This window comes from Ursus maritimus, unplaced genomic scaffold (assembly GCF_017311325.1).
Source record: "Ursus maritimus isolate PB19 unplaced genomic scaffold, ASM1731132v1 scaffold_17, whole genome shotgun sequence".
Lineage (NCBI taxonomy): Eukaryota > Metazoa > Chordata > Mammalia > Carnivora > Ursidae > Ursus > Ursus maritimus.
This window is the reverse complement of record NW_024424119.1, coordinates 19060445-19078763: the sequence shown is the minus strand read 5'-3', so window position 1 is coordinate 19078763 and position 18319 is coordinate 19060445.

Genomic DNA, 18319 nt, shown 5'->3' with positions numbered 1-18319 from the left:
AAAACTTAATTACAAATTTCTTTTTTTAAAGCACTGTTTAGAGATGTAGTGTTTAAATCTCCATAAAATTACACCTTTGAAATTGCTTAATTGTGTTTTTCCTGCCAATTTAAATTGCTCATAAAAGGAAAACTTTAAAAATATATAGTTTCTAATCCTTTCCCTGAATCATCACAGTAGCATTGCTTTTGCTCTAGAAGATAGCAGTGCTGGTACAAATACTGCAGACATCAGCAAATTAAGGTTAGGCCCACAGTGGTGTGGGAGGAAGAGGGAGGAGACACTTCAATCTACTGCTTTGGTTTAATTTATGTCTAATGGATTAAAAAAAAAAAACCAACACCCACTTAAAAGTTTGCTTCTTACTCAAAACCTTGCACTTAAGGCATGTAATAATAGTTATAAAAGGCTTTGTTAAATTTCCTTACAAAGATATTGCTCTCCAGGGCATAGGGACCTAGCTTTCTTTTTAATTGCAATTATTACTGTATTAGGCTCATTTATTTGCATAATAAAATAATCATTTGCATTTATACAATTCCTTTCTTCCTAGGAGCTCACATTTTCATGGAGTAGATCTTACCCACAAAAAAATATCCTATCGCCTGTAGAGCAGTCTAGCAGATTTGTAATGCGACCGACATGTTCGCTGAAAACTCTTTCCCTTTNTGCCCAACAGCCCATCTGCAAACATGTCAGCTTCAAAGTTACATCAAGTGCTATTTGTTTTGGTACAAAGGCCACCTTCCCAGGTTCGCTGAGCCACCACAACCAGTCAAATAGTGGTTCCACATGCAGCTTTGTACACTTCTACGGCAAGAAAGCAATGGAAGGAATAACTAAGTGTTGCCCACTTCAAAAATGACAATCTGTGAGTTTTTAAGTGCTAAAAAGCATTCAAAATTTAGCCTTCTGCCCCTCTGTGCAGGATATAAACTGGTAATTAGTTTCTTGCTAGGTTTTAGTCTATGACACAGAGGGAGACAATGTTTTCTGGTGTTTCTCAGACCTACCTATACTTGAGATGAACTTTAGAAACACAAACAAAAACCACCTTCGTGAGCTTTTACCAACTATAAATGCCTAGGCCCCCAACTAGAGATTCTGACTGAACTGATCCTGATTTTTAAATGTGCATCAGCATTTTTTAAGCTTCACAGATGTCTAATGCGTGGCTCAATATTGGTTATCATTGGTCTAGTGGAAACAACACTAGATTGTTCTTGGTCAACTGTAAGCTAGCTGTATGATCCTGAGGGAAGTATTAATCTCTGGGCCACAAAATATGAGGCTAAAAAATCAGATATTTGGATTAGAAAGAATTTTTCACCTCTAAACTCCTATGTTTTGAAACAATAAAAATGGCCAGTTCCAACCATGAATTATAATTCCCAATACACTTACACTCCACCTTTACAACATGGAAATACTACAGAGGAAATACATTACTGGTATTTTACACTCAGAAAACATAAGCTATGCAGGAGGCCAAAACATGTGCAAAAAAAGGAAAAACAATTCAAAGTATGGATGTGCTAAGTACGTATGAAGGATCATTTTAATGCTAGTCATTTCTTTAGAACTGAGTTACTAGCATAAAGCAACAATTTCACTGGATCAGTTAAACAGACAAGGAAGACTTCATGCAAGACTACTGCAATAAGGGAGAGAGATCAAACTCAAGTCAACTGAAACAAAAAGTGGGCAGTGTTTAAGAACTGGGGTAAGCTAGTGGAAAAGTACTGAAGGACTTCATCAGGAGGTGTTGGTCATTGTGATCAGGCCATCTGTGTTACCTAACTGGTACCCACGGAAGTAAGGTTCTCTCTTCCCAGAGACTGGGGGAGAGAGGGACTATTTCCTGGGATGATTACATTTTAAAGGGATGGTCCTTGACAAGGCAGGTTGGGGTTGTAGAAGATTTATATTTCAAAGGGAGAGAGAAAGAATTTATAATTTCAAGTTGTCTAAAGTAAATACACTAAGAAAAGGGATGTCAGGGGCCTACAGTCATGAAGAAGCATGCTTAAAGTTTAGTCAACCTGAGAGGAACATTAAAATTTTGTCCACTAGCTTACCGAGTTAGTTCCTTATCATTGGACCTGAAATTCCTATGGCTGGATGGTTTTCTCATCTCTTGACAATTTAGGCTGATGAACCATCATACTTCATCAATTCTTAATCACACATTTTTCCCCCCACATTTTAACTTTTCCAAATTTGGAACGTGTCTTATGATCAATGGTGTCTTACTATTAGTGTTGGCCAGGGGCAGTGGGGATCTATCAAATGGCATTACTGGTCAGTCTCCAAAAGCCTACACTGTTGTTCATGGTTGAAACTGAGTCATTCTGTTAAAATGAACCACCACAAGTAAATTTATTATTCATGAAGTAAATACTTACTGTCAAAATAATGATGAAACTCCCTATTTTCTTGGTGGGCAAACAAGTTCTTTAGATTAACCTACAACTAAGATGCCGATGAAGCTGTGCTATTTTTGTTATTGGAACATGTGCAAACGATATGTACGTACCTCTCAAGTGCCAAGCAATAGAATAAAAGCAGGAGATACAACCAATACCAACAGAAAAGACAATACCTATGTCAAAGCCAGAAGAGTCTGGTATGACCAGCTGCTAGTATTTTTTCTCTTACGTAGTGATACATTAACATAATATGGTACATCTTAGAATCAACGAGGTCATAGATTGAAGAAAGCATGGTAGATATACCCAAGCCATGTATGAAGTCCATTGTGTTTGCCCCAGGAAAGCAAAATCACTGAAACTGTACACACTTTGAACAACAGGTGTCTCAAGCAACTGAAGGAAGGTATAATGTAGAATAACATTCAGAGAAAACCGTTTTCTGTGATTTCTAAATGTTATTAATTCCTCCTTCATCTAGACCCCCTTCTTGTTATTTAACTTTAAACAGAACCTGTCCTTCTGTCTCTCAATGTGTCCGATGTGCAGAAGCCCCTCCCCTGCTCATGTATCCTGCCTTGATGTCCGCTCTAATTATCAATGTGAGAGAGCCTTCTGTGTATTCTTCAAAACTCAAGGCTCAGAACTGCCGATGCCATCTTTTCATGAAAAAGAATTACTTCATGTGGGGCGCCTGGGTGGCACAGCGGTTAAGCGTCTGCCTTCGGCTCAGGGCGTGATCCCGGTGTTATGGGATCGAGCCCCACATCAGGCTCCTCCGCTATGAGCCTGCTTCTTCCTCTCCCGCTCCCCCTGCTTGTGTTCCCTCTCTCGCTGGCTGTCTCTCTCTCTGTCAAATAAATAAATAAAATCTTAAAAAAAAAAAAGAATTACTTCATGTGGGTTTATAGTAGTAAAATTCATTGATTCAGCAAAGCCACAAGCAGATAATGGCTTTAGTTTCCTTAACTTAATCCCAAAGGAGGGTGGTAAAAAGCAAAAGCTGGATTTTCTTTAAAAAATGCCCTGATTCAAGTTCAAGTGAAACAATCCTTAAAGTGCCTGAAGCGAGGGACCCTAGGGGAATCATTAGCAACTTGTCAGTGGCTGCCTTAAATGAGAAATGGTTGGAGGTTGTCTTTTTCAATAGGGCTGGATATCTTCCAAAGGCCCAGGAGAACATTTGTCCCATGGCCTCTGGGGAATTCTCCGATGTGGACAGTGTAGCAGAAAAGGGTGGCCAAGTCTAAGTCGATACCACCAAGAGTCCTCTCCCAGTGGGTCAGTTGGTCACAGCGCTGGCTGCTCCAAGCCTCTCTCCTACTCAGCAGTGATATCCTCTTGCCTGGCCTCTGAAGTCCTAATATTCCCTTGGAACAGAATCTACATTGAGTGGTGCCCTCAGTGAAATATTGGTGAAAGTCTTCTGTGTTCACCGATCTTATAACTCTAAAATGCTTGCTTTTGTCGTTATGTACAAGCTTTGAAAACAAGACCAAAAAAAATCAAATTTTAGTGGCAAGAGCACTCTATCTGGAGACAAACATTTGGGTCAAGTAATGGCTCTGCCACTCACCAGCTATATGAACTTGGAGAACTTGCTGAAATCTCGGATTCTCAATTTCATTAACTAAAAATATGGAAAGGCTGTTATGAGAATCACATGTCAGGACGCCTGGGTGGTTCAGTCGGCTAAGCATCTGCCTTCGGCTCCAGTCACGATCTCAGGGTCCTGGAATGGAGCCTGGCATTGGGCCCCCTTCTCACCAGGGAATCTGCTTCTCCCTCTGCCTCTCACTCCACCACCCCCGCCCCCGCTTGTGTGCTCTCTCCCTCTCAAATAAATAAAATCTTAAAAAAAAAAAAAAAGAATCACATGTGATTAAATGGGTAAAATATTTTGCAAACTGTCAAAAACTCTCCCAAGATTCAAAGGTCTAGAGTTGTGACAATAAATGCCACCATTTCTACCCTCAGAGGAGTCACAATACCAGATAAAAGGAGGTTAAATGTGTGCAGTGCAAAGGACGCTCTTTACAACAGAAATGGCATCCTTTATTTTACAGTTAGTATAATAGTCACACCATCTTACACTGGATTTCTTTAGAAGATCTTGTAAGAATTGTTAGAAGATGCTAAGTGACTTGGTCAGAGACTTAGAGCTGTAAAGGCAGAAATGGACAGCAATGAACAGCTGCTTCACAGAATAGGGACGCGGGGATGACTGTTTCCAACCCTGTGCTCCTGCTGAGATTATTTCAGGGTAACACTTCAATTGTCTGCTCACCATCTTACATTCTTATTGAACAGTTCGAGGACACGATGCCTGAGGGGCACTTCTATCATAAATGTCATGTTGTCAAAATCTTTCACATAACCTTGTCCTTTAAATGTGTGTTTCCTTTCTTCTTGAGGTACTACTAGCATTTTAAGTATTAACAAATTTCCAGCCTAGGTAAGAGGATTCTTGAATATTCTTTGGGACCCTAAGACCCAGGCTATGTCTGTGTTTTTTCTCTGGGATACTCTTGGCCCCTGACAGAACTGAAGAGGGGTTCACAGTGTCCACTTATTTTCTCCCAAGAGAATCATAGTACCAGTAAGAGAGGGTAGTACCGGTGCGCCCTGAGAACTGAGTACCGTAGGGAGGCATTGGTGATCAAAGGGTATAGGGTAAGGGTTTTGTAATCTGCAAAACGCTAGAATAATGACAGCTGTTCATTGTTGTTTGCTATGTGCTGGGCATGTGTTAAGGCAATTTACGTGCACTATTTCACATGGGATTTTCATAATAATATGTTAACAGTATAATATGCTAATAGCATTATTATCCTCATTTTACAGAAATCACTAGTGAGGAACAGAGAATCTCAATGTCTTGTTCATAGAAACAGACTTGTTAAAAGAGAGAATTTCCCTGAGGCAGTCATTATCACAACCCAAGGACTCAAATCTTACATTCCCAGCACTATTCAATGTTTTTCATGATACTATTTTTAATGGAATTGTCTTCCTTAGTTGGACAATTCCACTATCCTTCAGGTCTTAGCTTAAATTTGCCTTCCTCTTGAAGACATTCCCTAGTCCACCAGACAAGGTCAGACCCCTCTTTTTTTTATGCCTATTCATAGTAATCTACTTCTCCTTCACAGTGTAACAGTAACAGTGTAACAGTAATAATGTAAGTAATTCTTGAGTAACTCTATTTAATTTCTATCTCCTCCCACATCTTGCTCTCAGACTGCAAGGTAGGTACTCCATCAGAGAAAGACAAAGAGCAGACATTCAAAAGGTTCACAACGCCCCAAAAATGCCCCTGACTACCACTGAAGCATGAAAACTAAAGAAACCTGAAAGGACCACAACACAACCATTGTCCTCCGCATATAAAATAGGGCAACTCCTTCCAGGTTTGGGAAGCCTCCTTCACCTGTCTGAGCTTGAGTTTCTTTTTCTCTGAAACACAAAGGAGATCATACAATCTCTGAGGATCCTGTCAGATTTAACTTTCTTTCTATAAATCCATAGGCCTAAAAAGTTCTTTGTCATGTGAAGGAGAAAAATGTGAAAATTTCTCTCAGCTCTGGCAAAACAATCTCAAATTCGTTCAAATTAGTGGAAAAAAAAATACCTCACAGATATGAAGAATCTATCCATCATCTGCTGTAAATCTCCAAGTATAATAATCTTTTATTCCATGCCCAGGAAGCCAAGCCACCAACATGGAGAACAGTCAGTTGAATATCAAATAAAATCAAAGAAAAACCTGAAACATAAAAAAGTATAATGCAGTGGATGCCATAGTGACATTTTTATCTAAATTTTTAAAATTTCAATATTTTTCCAATAAATTTTCTAGTCTAACTACAATGGAAAACTAGAACCACAGTAAAATTGGAAATGTTTAGTGAAAAAGAAACCAGAAAGAAAAAAAAAAAAACATTTTTAAACTCGGTATTTTAAACAAACCTGTAGCCATATTCACGTGAATTACTTCTATCTTTAGTGAACGCAACTAAGATACATTAAATTATTCAAGGTTGCTTTGGCTATTCAGGGTCTTCTGTGGTTCCATACAAAATTTAGGATTGTTTGTTCTAGCTCTGTGAAAAACACTGGTGGTATTTTGATAGGGATTGCATTAAACGCGCAGATTGCTTTGGGTAGTATAGACATTTTAACAGTTTTTGTTCTTCCAATCTATGAACATGGAATGTCTTTACATTTCTTTGTGTCATCTTCAATTTCTTTCATCAGTATTTTATAACTTTCAGGGTACAGGTCTTTTACCTCTTTGGTTAGGTTTACTCCTTGATATCTTATTATTTTTGGTACAACTGTAAATGGTATTGATTCCTAAATATCTCTTTTTGCTGCTTCATTATTGGTGTGTAGAAACACAATAGAGGGGTGCCTGGGTGGCTCAGTCAGTAAAGCGTCCAACTCTTGGTTTTGGCTCAGGTCATGATCTCGAGGTTGTGAGATCAAGCTCTTCATTGGGATCTGTACTTGGCGGGCTGTCTGCTTGAGATTCTCTCTCTTCCTCTCCCTCTGCTCCTCCCTCCACTTGCTCTCTCTCAAATAAATAAATCTTAAAAAACACACACACAACAGATTTCTGTATATTGATTTTATATTCTGTGACTTGACTGAATTTATCAGTTCTAGCAGTTTTTTGATGGAGTCTTTGGTTTTCCATATCAAGTATCATATCATCTACAGATAGTGAAAGTTTGACTTCTTCCTTGCCGATTTGGACGGCTTTTCTTTCTTTTTGTTGTCTGATTGCTGTGGCTAGGACTTCCAGTACTATGTTATGTAACAGTAGTGAGAGTGGGCATCCCTTTGTTGTTCCTGACCAGAGAGGAAAAGCGCTCAGTTTTTCCCATTGAGGACAATGTTGGCTGCGGGTTTTTCATATATGGCCTTTATTATGTTGAGGTAGGTTTCCTCTGAATCTACTCTGTGGAGGGTTTTTATCATGAATGGATACTGTACTTTGTCAGATTCTTTTTCTGCACCTATTAAAATGATCTTATGGTTCTTATCCTTTCTCTTATTGATGTGGCATATCACACTGATTGATTTGTGAATATTGAACCATCCTTGCAACATAGTAACAAACCCACTTGATCACAGTGACTGATTTTTTTTTAATGTATTTTTGGATTCAGTTTGCTAGTAATTTTTTTGAGAATTTTTGCATCCATGTTCATGAGGGTTACTGGCCTGTAGTTCTCTTTTACAGTAGAGTCTTTATCTGGTTTTGGTATCAGGGTAATGCTGGCCTCATAGAATGAATTTCGAAGTTTTCCTTCCTTTCCTCTATTTTGGAATACTTTGAGAATAGGTCTTAACTCTTCTTTAAATGTTTGGTAGAATTTGCCTGTAAAGCCGTCTAGTCCTGGACTTTTGTTTATTGGGAGTTTGTTTCCATTACTGATTCAATTTCTTTGCTGGTTATCATCTGTTCAAGGTTTCTATTTCTTCCTATTTAAGTTTTGGTAGTTTACATGTTTCTAGGAATTTATTTCTTCCAGATTGTCCAATTTGTTCACATATAGGTTTTCATAATATTCTCTTATAATTGTTTGTATTTCTGTGGTGTTGGTTTTTACTTCTTTTTCATTTGTAATTTTATTTGAATCCTTTCTCTTTTTTTCTTGGTAGGTCTGACTAGAGATTTATCAATTTTATTAATTTTTTCAAAGAACCAGCACCTGGTTTCACTGATCTATTTTTTTTTTTTTTTTTTTTTTTTTTTTTTCTGTATCATTTATTTCTGCTCTAATCTTTATTATTTGCTTCCTTCTGCTGGCTTTAGGCTCTGTTTGTTGTTCTTTTTCTAGCTCCTTTAGGTGTATGGTTAGGTTGTTTGAGGTTTTTCTTGCTTCTTGAGGTAGGCCTGTATTGTTATATACTTCCCTCTTAGGACTATTTTTGGTGCATCCCAAAGGCTTGCAATCATTGTGTTTTAGCTGGAGTCATCACAGTTCTGGACTTCAAGTTATATTACAAAGCTGTAATGATCAACTGGCACAAAAACAGACTCATAGATCAACAGAATAGAAAATGCAGAAATGAACCCACAACTCTATGGTCAATTAACCTTCAGGAAAACATATCCAAAGGGGAAAAGTCTCTTCAACAAATGGTGTTGGGAAAACTGGACAGCAACATTCAAAATAATGAAACTAGGCCACTTTCTTACACCAAACACAAAAATAAATTCAAAACAGATTAAAAACCTAAATGTGAGACAGGAAACCATCAAAATCCTAGAGCAGAATGCAGGTAGTAATCTCGTTGACATTGGCCATAACAACCCCTTTCTAGATAATGTCTCCTGAGCCAAGGGAAATAAAAACAAAAATAAACTATTGGGACTTCATCAAAATAAATAGCTTCTGCACAGCAAAGGAAACAATCAACAAAAGCAACAGGCAACCTACTGAATGGAAAAAGATATTTGCAAATGACATATCCAATAAAATGGTTATTATCCAAAATATATCAAGAACTTAAACAACTCAACACCCAAAAAACAAATAATTTAAAAAATGGGCAGAAGACATGAACAGACATTTCTCCAAAGAAGACATCCAGATGGCCAACAGACACATGAAAAGATGCTCAATATCACTGATCATCAGGGAAATGCAAATCAAAACTATAGTGAGATATCATCTTGCACCTGTCAGAATGGCTAAAATCAACCACACAAGAAACAAAAAGTATTGGTGAGGATGTGAAGACAAAGGAACCCTTCTGCACTGTTGCTGGGAATGAAAACTGAGGCAGCCACTGTGAAAAACAGTATGGAGCTTCCTCAAAAAGCTAAAAATAGGACTACCCTATGATCCAGCAATTGCATCCTAGGTATTTACCCAAAGAATATAAAAATACTAACTCAAAGGGATACGTCCACCCTGATGTTTATAGCAGCATTATCTATAATAGCCTGTGTATAATATATATATATTATACACAACGGAATAATAATCAGCCATAAAAAAGAATGAAATCTTGCCATTTGCAACGACATAGATGGTATTAGTATTATGCTAAGTGAAATAAGTTTGTCAGAGAAAGACAAATCATATGATTTCACTTATGTGTGGAATTTAAGAAACAAAACAAATGAGCAAAGGGAACAAAAAGAGAGAGAGGCAAACCAAGAAACACACTCTTAACTACAGAGAACAAACTGAGTAAAGAGGGGAGACTTGTGGGGGGATGGGTGAAGTAGGTGATGGGAATTAAGGAGTGCACTTGTGATGAGCACCAGGTGTTGTATGGAAGTGCTGAATCACTGTGTTGTACACCTGAAACTAATATTATACTGTATGTTAACTGGAATTTAAATTAAAAAAAAAGTGTAGATCAAAGGTCAAAAATAAGTAAGTTGTAAAGATAAATAAAATATGATCTGTTGTAAAAGAGAAAAAAGAAACATTAAATTACGGTCATTCAGATGATTTTTTTTAAAGTAGGCTCTATGCCTAACATAGGGCTTGAACCCATGACCCTGAGATCAAGAGTCAAATGTTCTACCAACTAAGCCAGCCAGGCATCCCAAGAAACATTAAATTATGAATAACTAAAAACCATGGAATGAAACACAGTTACAATAAGCTTAAAAACATTTTATCTAATACATACAACAAGTTTCTTATTCTGAATGTAAAGAGAGGAATACAGTACTTAACAGAAAATTAGATGCTCCCCTATTTAGATACTACTATACACATGTGCAACGTTTATTTAAGGAATATTGTTTTAAGGAGCGGTCACATCATTAGGCTGCTCATAATGCCCTCATGTCTAAATTTAATCCTGCATGTGTACATCTGAATATACACCCACAAGTATATGTTACAAAATTTTTCAAAGTATTTTCTGTCTCTACCATTTTGAATTTTTGAAGGACAGCACCAACATGACAGCTAAGTGACAATTTCTTAGAGATATTCTGGCTTTGACTGGAACAGGAAGTGTCAAACCTTGGAAGTTAATCAGGTTATTCTACTAAAGCATAGTTTAGGATCAGATAAGCATCTCAATGTTCAAGGTTTCAAGGTCTACCTGTTTATCAGATAGCCTCATTTTTCATTCACGGTGGAGTGCCTTCTGAAGGCTTTAGAAATTCTCTCGGGTGGAGAACAACCAGTACTTCTGAATTGTTTTTAGAAAACCAAACTCCTTTCCTAATAAAGTTAGGAATCATCCTCAACAGGAGATGCTTACAGTATTCAAATAAGTTAATTCATATGCCGACTACTGAACTCAGCTATGGGAATGGTAACACATGGAGAACCATTTTTGTTGGAGGGAGGCAAAGATGCTTAGAATTTCTGGGAATTTCAACTAATTCACTGCTCCTGGAATCACGTATTGAATGAGCACAGAGGATGGATGGACAGATGACAGGTGGATAGAAAGGAAGGGACAAAGGAAGGCGGGGGAGGAAGGGGGGAAAAAGAACAAAGAAAGTAGAGCAGGCCAAAATAAAGAGGGAAAGAGAAAAAGGGAAGGCAGGCAGGCAGACATTTGGATAGACAGAAAAAAAGGTTAAAATCTATTTGCTAATAATGTGCTGAGAGAAAACAAAGGAAAAGCATATTTACATATAATCGAACAGTTCTTTGAAAAATCACATAGAACTATTGCTTATGAACTTGGCTCATTTGAGTTATTATGGAAAACTGGTATTTGAATTTGAACTGATTTGGGTCCTTCAAAGTGAGAGCCAAATTTTTAAAGTGTTAGCATAAGCCCCCACATTCCTATAATATAATGCTATTGAGTATGTTTTTCTACCTGATTTTCCATCTCATATGTCAGGAATCAAAATGGATGAACTATCTTCCCTCCCTTCAAGGAGCCTGTATGATTGGGGATGTATGGCATGGTGGTTAGAAGCGCAGGATTTGGAATCAACTAGAACGAGATCCAAATACTGATTCTCTCGATTGACCTTTCTGGGCTTTAGTTTCCATTCTGATGATAAAAGAATAATCACTGAGTTTAGAGTTTCATTGTGAAAATCAAATGAGATCATGTATTTAAAACTCTCACACCATGCCTGGCACTAATCAAAGCTCAGTCAATGGTAACTTCTGCCAAAAATTAACAGGCAGATATTTATTTATTTGCATGTGATTTATTTATATGCAGAGGAAACCAATAACAAATGAGTAATTAATTGACTTTATTTACCAAAAGCAAAATCAGGATTTGTAAGAGAGGAAGAAGAGGGAGAGAACGGAAAACCACAAACACAGTGAGTGAAATTCGGATAAATCAAAAATTAGCTGAGAAAGGCTAATCAAGGTGTTCTGTGCCTAGGCAGATGGAGGCGCACCAGAGAAAACTGAGTCAGTTTTTTATGAACTCTCCAGGAGAGCAGGACTGGTTAGCAGCACGCTGGGGGCTAGAACGGCTGAAAGTAGGACTATTGGTGTCTTTGGCTAGCACCAGGTCTGCACCACTTAACTGACCAAAATTCCTTTCGTCTTTCAAAATCTAAGTGCAGTCCTCTGTTGCACTAGCTTATGGTGCTCTGTAGTTTCCTTGGCGGTACTCAATTCATTTCGAAATTACAAAAGGTACGTTTTGATTGATCAGTGGCTCTGTTTCCCTCAACCTGTCATATCCAGAAGAACATGGATCTTTCCTGATTTATTCCTTGCTGCATGCTCAGCATGTGACATAGTAGGTGCACAGAATGAGGAAGGAAGGGAGGAAGGGAGGGAGGGAGGGAGGGAGGAACAGGTGGGCACGGTCCAGTACAAGACAGGTAAAATAAAGTGTTTTGATAGTTTAGAGACAGATTTAGGCATGGCAATTACATAAAGCTTCAGAAGAATCGCCATTTTAACCATGACTTCAAACATGGGTAGAATTTAAAGATTCCCACTAGGAAAGCATGGGACATGGCATAGAATGTGTCTCAGTTTCTTTAGGACAGAAGGTCTCTGAGGGGCATTGTACGTGTTGAGGCTAGAAAGGTGTGCCAGGCGTGTCAGACTAAGCTATTTGACACTGGGGAGCCCCTGGAGGATGTGGGTTGAAGAGGAGACATGCTCACATCTGTGCTCTGGAAATATGAATTTCGTAAGGCAGAAAAGCTGACTATGAGAGAGGAAAAATCTGAAGCAGCGAGGCAACTTAATATGGGCTAAATTATTCTTTCGGTTATTTCCGTAACAGTCGGTTTATTTATACTAGCCAGTAGCCTACCAAACATTCAGAGCTTACTTAATTTTGACAAGTGGTGATGATACTCAATTCTTCGAGGAATTTTTCCTGAAACAAAATCACCAAGATGAATAATTAGACTATCTGGGAAACTATTCAAGCCTTTTCTATACATGCATTTATCTATGTCTGGCTAGCATGCAAATTAGAACTGAAACTCCAGGGAATAATGTCATGGAATTCACATAGATTTGATAAACCCCAGAAGAGCCTAGGAGGTCATGAATATGTAGACTTCTTTATTCATATTAAAAAGGCAGGTAAATCCTATTTTGACAAAAGTCTTTCATTTCCAGCTTTATGTGGTTAATAATAACAGTATTGACTGTGTGGTTCCAATGTTCTAGGTACAGTACCAGGCCATGTAGACATTATTTAATGAAAATAATTAGAATATAATAATTTCATTTCTTTACTTTGCTTGTTAAATAGCTCCTTGCTACTTTAAAGTATTTTCCCAGCCAATCAGCTCACCAGGAATTCTACGAAATTTAAACGCGCACACACCCCCTTGTCCGCACCTGCCCCTCCCCCCCAGGCTCTAACCCCACCCCCACCACCTTCCTCAGCACCCCTTCATCCTTCTGAATGGCATTCTCTGCCTCCACAAAGTCCTAGATGTCCTCAGCTCCTTCAGCCACTCCTCCTGCCCCTACTTGACAAGATCCTGCCTGGGGCCACCTGCACCCTGTTTTGGCTCCACCCCCTCCTCCCTCTCTAACCCCGCCACCAGTTGGCCCCTCACAGCCGGCTGCTGCTTCGCTGTGCCCCTGGGCAGATAGGACAGTACAGCCTTGTTGCCTGGTCACCCCAACCCTCCACCAACAAGGCTGCAGCAGGGGTGGGTGGCAGTGACAGATGGCAAAAACCCGAGAGGTAATGGGGGCAGCGCAGGGGCCAGCAGAGGGCCAGGATCCGGCCCTCACGAGGTAGGGTGGTGACTGCCGAGGAAAGGGTGGCGAAAAGTAGGTCCTGCTGTAAGTGCTGGGAACACTCCTGCTCTCCTGGGGCCGGCATTCTAGCGACAAGAAATACAACCTGTAAGGCAAATAGGAGCAGCCTGCCCTGAGGCAATTTTCACCCCTGCAGCAGTGATGGGCCCTCTTCCGACTGCAAAGGTCATGTGCTCCTGTGCTCCGTGTGGCCTCCCTGAGCAGTAACGAAGCCGACATACAGACTCAGACTGACAGAACACAGAAAATTCGGCATCATTGGATCTGCACTGTAGGAAATGTTAAGTTTTCCAGGCAGCAGGAATACCATATCAGTCAAAACCTGCACAAAAATCAGGAGTCAGAAATGGAATTGTTTTAATGATAAAAATTCATTTGGGTATAGAATTTGGGTTGAAAGCTGTTTTAATTTTTCCTTTCAGTACTTTAGAGACGTTGTTCTATTCACTTCGATTTGTATTTGCATTCTCACTCCCATTCTGTCCTGCTCCCTCTGTTCCAGTCCCCGTCTCTCTCTCTCCGTCTCCCTGTCTCCAACTCCATCTGTCTCTGTCCCTGTCTGTCTCCCCGTCTCCCCCTCCCTGTCTGTCTCCCCCTGTCTCCCCCTTTCCCCGTCTCCCTCTGTCTCCCCTTCTTCCAGTCTCCCTCTGTCTGTCTCTCCCTCTCCCCGTCTCTGTCTCCCCATTCCTCCGTCTGTCCCTTTCTCTCCCAGTTCCTCCCTGTCCCTGTCCCTCCCTGTCTCTCACACACACAACACACAGTTTTATATCCCACTAATCACCATCCAAGCACAAGTCTCCCTGGTAGAAATTTTATTTGTTTTATGGCTGGTAGTCTAACTGTACTTGCAGCAAAATAGTTTCAGTTTAACAAAGAGGCAAAACTGTTTCAAATTGCTTTCAGTGCACTTATTTACAAAAAGTGCTTGTGAACAGAATAGCTGACTTTATTGGGTGCATTTCAAGTGTCTGTGCAATCTCTATGTATGATGCCATGGATTCCACACAAGGAGTAAGTGCTATTCTTAGTGCTGCTTTCAGTTGAGGGAACTGTCTTCGGTCAGTTTTTACTGGGTCCTTGGGTTAAGCTGGAGCCCAAACCTAGACCCCTTTGGCTTCAAAGAAGGCTGAGGGGACAGCCATTCAAATGCCCATGTGATGTGTTAACATTTCCCAGTCCTGGGTTTTGTTTGTTCCAATCAAGACTTAAGATAGCTTAAGGGCCAGTGGCTGCACTGTGTTAGACGCACCCAGGGGGAATGAAAAGTCATGATGGAAGAGTTCAGAGTTTCTGTGGCTGCACCAGATGTAGGCCACATTAAGAAAATTTGATTAGATAAAACTCCTTACGGAGAGAAAATGTCTTCTGTCAAACTTATCTCAAAAATTGGTATGGCTAATATTTGTAGGTCATGCTCGTTTCACTTAATAAAGTCAACTCTTGAAAAATGCAGTTTTAAAAGAACTATACTTTCAAAAGTTATTTCTGATAGATGTATTTGAAGCAGAGATTTTCAGACCCTACTGCACTGGGTAATTAAATTTTCACATGTCACAAGGGGAAAATAAAGGAAAAATACAACATGTCACATATTTGAATTCCCCCCAACACATTCCCATGTTCACATAAAAGAAAAAAAAAATGACCAAGTGAGCCAAAACTTAGGATAGTCCAACTGCTGTTTAGAAAAACATAAAATAGGGACACCTGGTGGCTCAGTCAGTTAAGAGTCTACCTTCGGCTCAGGTCATGATCCCAGGGTCCTGGGATCGAGCCCCACATTAGGCTCTCTGCTCAGTGGGGAGCCTGCTTCTCCCTCTGCCTGCCCCTCCCCCTGCTTGCATGCATACACGCTCTCGTTCTCTTTCTCTGTCAAATAAATAAATAAAATCTTTTAAAAAAATAAAAAACATAAAATAGAAGTTTATCTCTTGCTCAAGTAAGCTTTCCCGGGCATGAGACCCGTTGACAGGGCAGTCTCACTCTGTGTAGACATTCTGGGATGTCAGGGAGACTGACAGACACTCTGGTATTTTCTTTACATTGCTTCCAGTCTCCTTGGCAAACACCACCATTCCAGCACACCAGCTGGGAAAAAAGCACGGGGCGCATCATGGAGGCACTCAGGACCAGTTCTTAAAGGACACACATCGCTATTTTTCCACATTCCTGCGGCTCAACCCAGCCACATGGCCACATCTAACTTCAAGAGGGTTTTGGACATGTAGTCTAGGGTGGACGTGGGCAGCACCTCTCAGCGAGAACTGTGCTCTACAGCAGGGCAATTCGGCTTTCTAGCCAACAGTCAGCTGCCCCTACCACAGTCCCTAACCAAGCGGTCATCTGGAGGGTGGTAAGGTGTAATGAAGTGTCACAGTAATTCTGACAGCTATAGTTTACTGACCACTTAGCTGCCAGACACTGTTCAGATCTTTACTTATAGTCCCCCCAAATTTTTTGGTTTTGGGTTTTTTTTTTTTTTCTTTTTAAGTAGACAATGCTGTGGTGTGTAGGAAGTAGCCAGGGTTCTTGAGTAGTCAAGGAAGCCTGCTCTGTGTGTACATCAGGGATCTTCCTAATCTGGAAAACTATCAGGTTTTCTGAGAACTTTCACATTTATTATCTAATTTGAGCCTCACAATGGCACCGTGAAGTAAGACACAAATCTTACTGCCATTTTGAGGAAAGGGAAACTCACGTACAAAGACTTTGGGCTTTACCTCAAGTCCTCCAGCCAATGAGACCTAGACTAGAATCTGGACCTGTGAGCTCTAATTTGGTAATGCTTCCCATGCAGCTCACTGCTCCCCTGGTACCTGAGCTGGGGGGCAATGGTCCAAAGGGAAATTAAATGGAGATCTTTCCAAAAAAAGGTGTTTCTTGACTCTCAGTCAGTAATGGTGTGTGTTTGGTTTGACTGCTCCTGAAATTTTTTTTTTTTTTAAGCACTTGAGTTGCAAAAATTCCTTCCTGTCACCCTTTATTTTGACAACTTTGAAATGGAAGTAACAGAGAAGCCAGGATAATTTATTCTAGGCTACGCTCATTGGTTGAAATCCTAGAAAACCTAGAGCCCAAGGAGATTCCTGGAGAGAATTTTTTCTGCTCTTGGCTGGTCACCTAGATCATGCTGTTCAACTGCCCAGTCCCCTTGGGAGACAAGGAGGCTGCACCAGAGTATACCTGGAGGGGGACGGGACTCCCACAGGCCCTGAGGCCAGACATCTGTTCACCAGAGCTATTGCTGGTCATGCAGTAGCCTCTGAGGTCTTTTGGCCTTTCAGAATTAGAACCAGGGATTCAGCTTATTCTACTCCGTCTTGTTATGAAAGGGTCATGTTCTATAGCGAATGGTTATTAGACCACCCCACACCTGAGCTTCCAGTCACTTGGAAACCCTTACCAGTCATGTCCTCCGTGAAATGTTAGAGTCAATCAGAATCTTCCTTTACAGATCTTACAGACCCTTAAAAACCTCGAACATGAGCACCTATGAGCAGCACAGCAGCATCTCAAGCCCAAATCAAAGAACATTTTGCTGATGCTAATTTAGGCCATTTTTATATTGAATCATCTTTTTTAGCAAATAGTGCTGGAGCAATTGGCTATCCCTCAGATGGAAAAAAAAAAAAAACAAAAACCTAAACCTTACACCTTATATAAAGAAATAACTCACAAAGACTTGTTACAAACAAATAAACTATGAAACCAAAAAAAGGGAGGGATGTCTTTGGGATCTAAGGCTACACAAAGAATTCCTAGATTTGACACTAAAATTATGATCTATAAAAGGAAAGCTAATTGAACCTCATCAAAATTGAAAACTTTTTTTTTGTGCTGTCAAAGCCCATATGAAGAGCATGAAATGACAAGTTACAGACTGGGAGAAGCTATCTGCAAACCACATATGTGACAAAGGGCTTCCATCTGAGTATATAAAGAACTATCATAAAAAAAAATCTAATTAGAAACGTGCAAAAGACACGAAGAGACAATGCACTGAAGGAGATATGCAGATGGCAAGTAAGCATGTGAGAAGATGGTCAACATTAATCATTGTTTAAAATGCAAACTGAAACCCCAATGAGGTATCGCTACACACCTATCAGAATGGCTACAAGAAAAAAATACTGACAATACCAAATGCCAGCAAGGATGCAGTGGGAATGTACAATGATACAGTCATTCTGAAAAAAATGTCTGGCAGTTTGCTAAAAACTAAACATACAACCACTGTCTAACCCAACAAAGACTCTTGTGAGCATCTATCACAGAGAAATAAGAACTTATTTTCATGTAAAATGTCTGCACATAAACGTCCCTAGCCATTTTATTTGTAATACCCCAAAACAGAAACCAGCCCAGATGTCCTTTAAGGGATGAATGGTTAAATAAACTGTGGTTCATACATACTATGGAGTACTACTCAGCAGGAAGAATTCATTATTGATACACACAAAAACTTGGCTGGATCTCCAGGGAATTCGAAACAAAAAAGCTTATCCAAAAGGTTACATACTGTATGAATCCAATTGTACATTTTTGAAGTGACCAATTTTTTAGAAATGGAAGACAGAGGAGTAGTTGCAAAAGGTCTAGGACTGGGGAAGGTAGAGAATAGGGACAGGAGGGAGTCAGGATGGCTAGCGAAGATAATAGATAAGAGATAAGAGATAC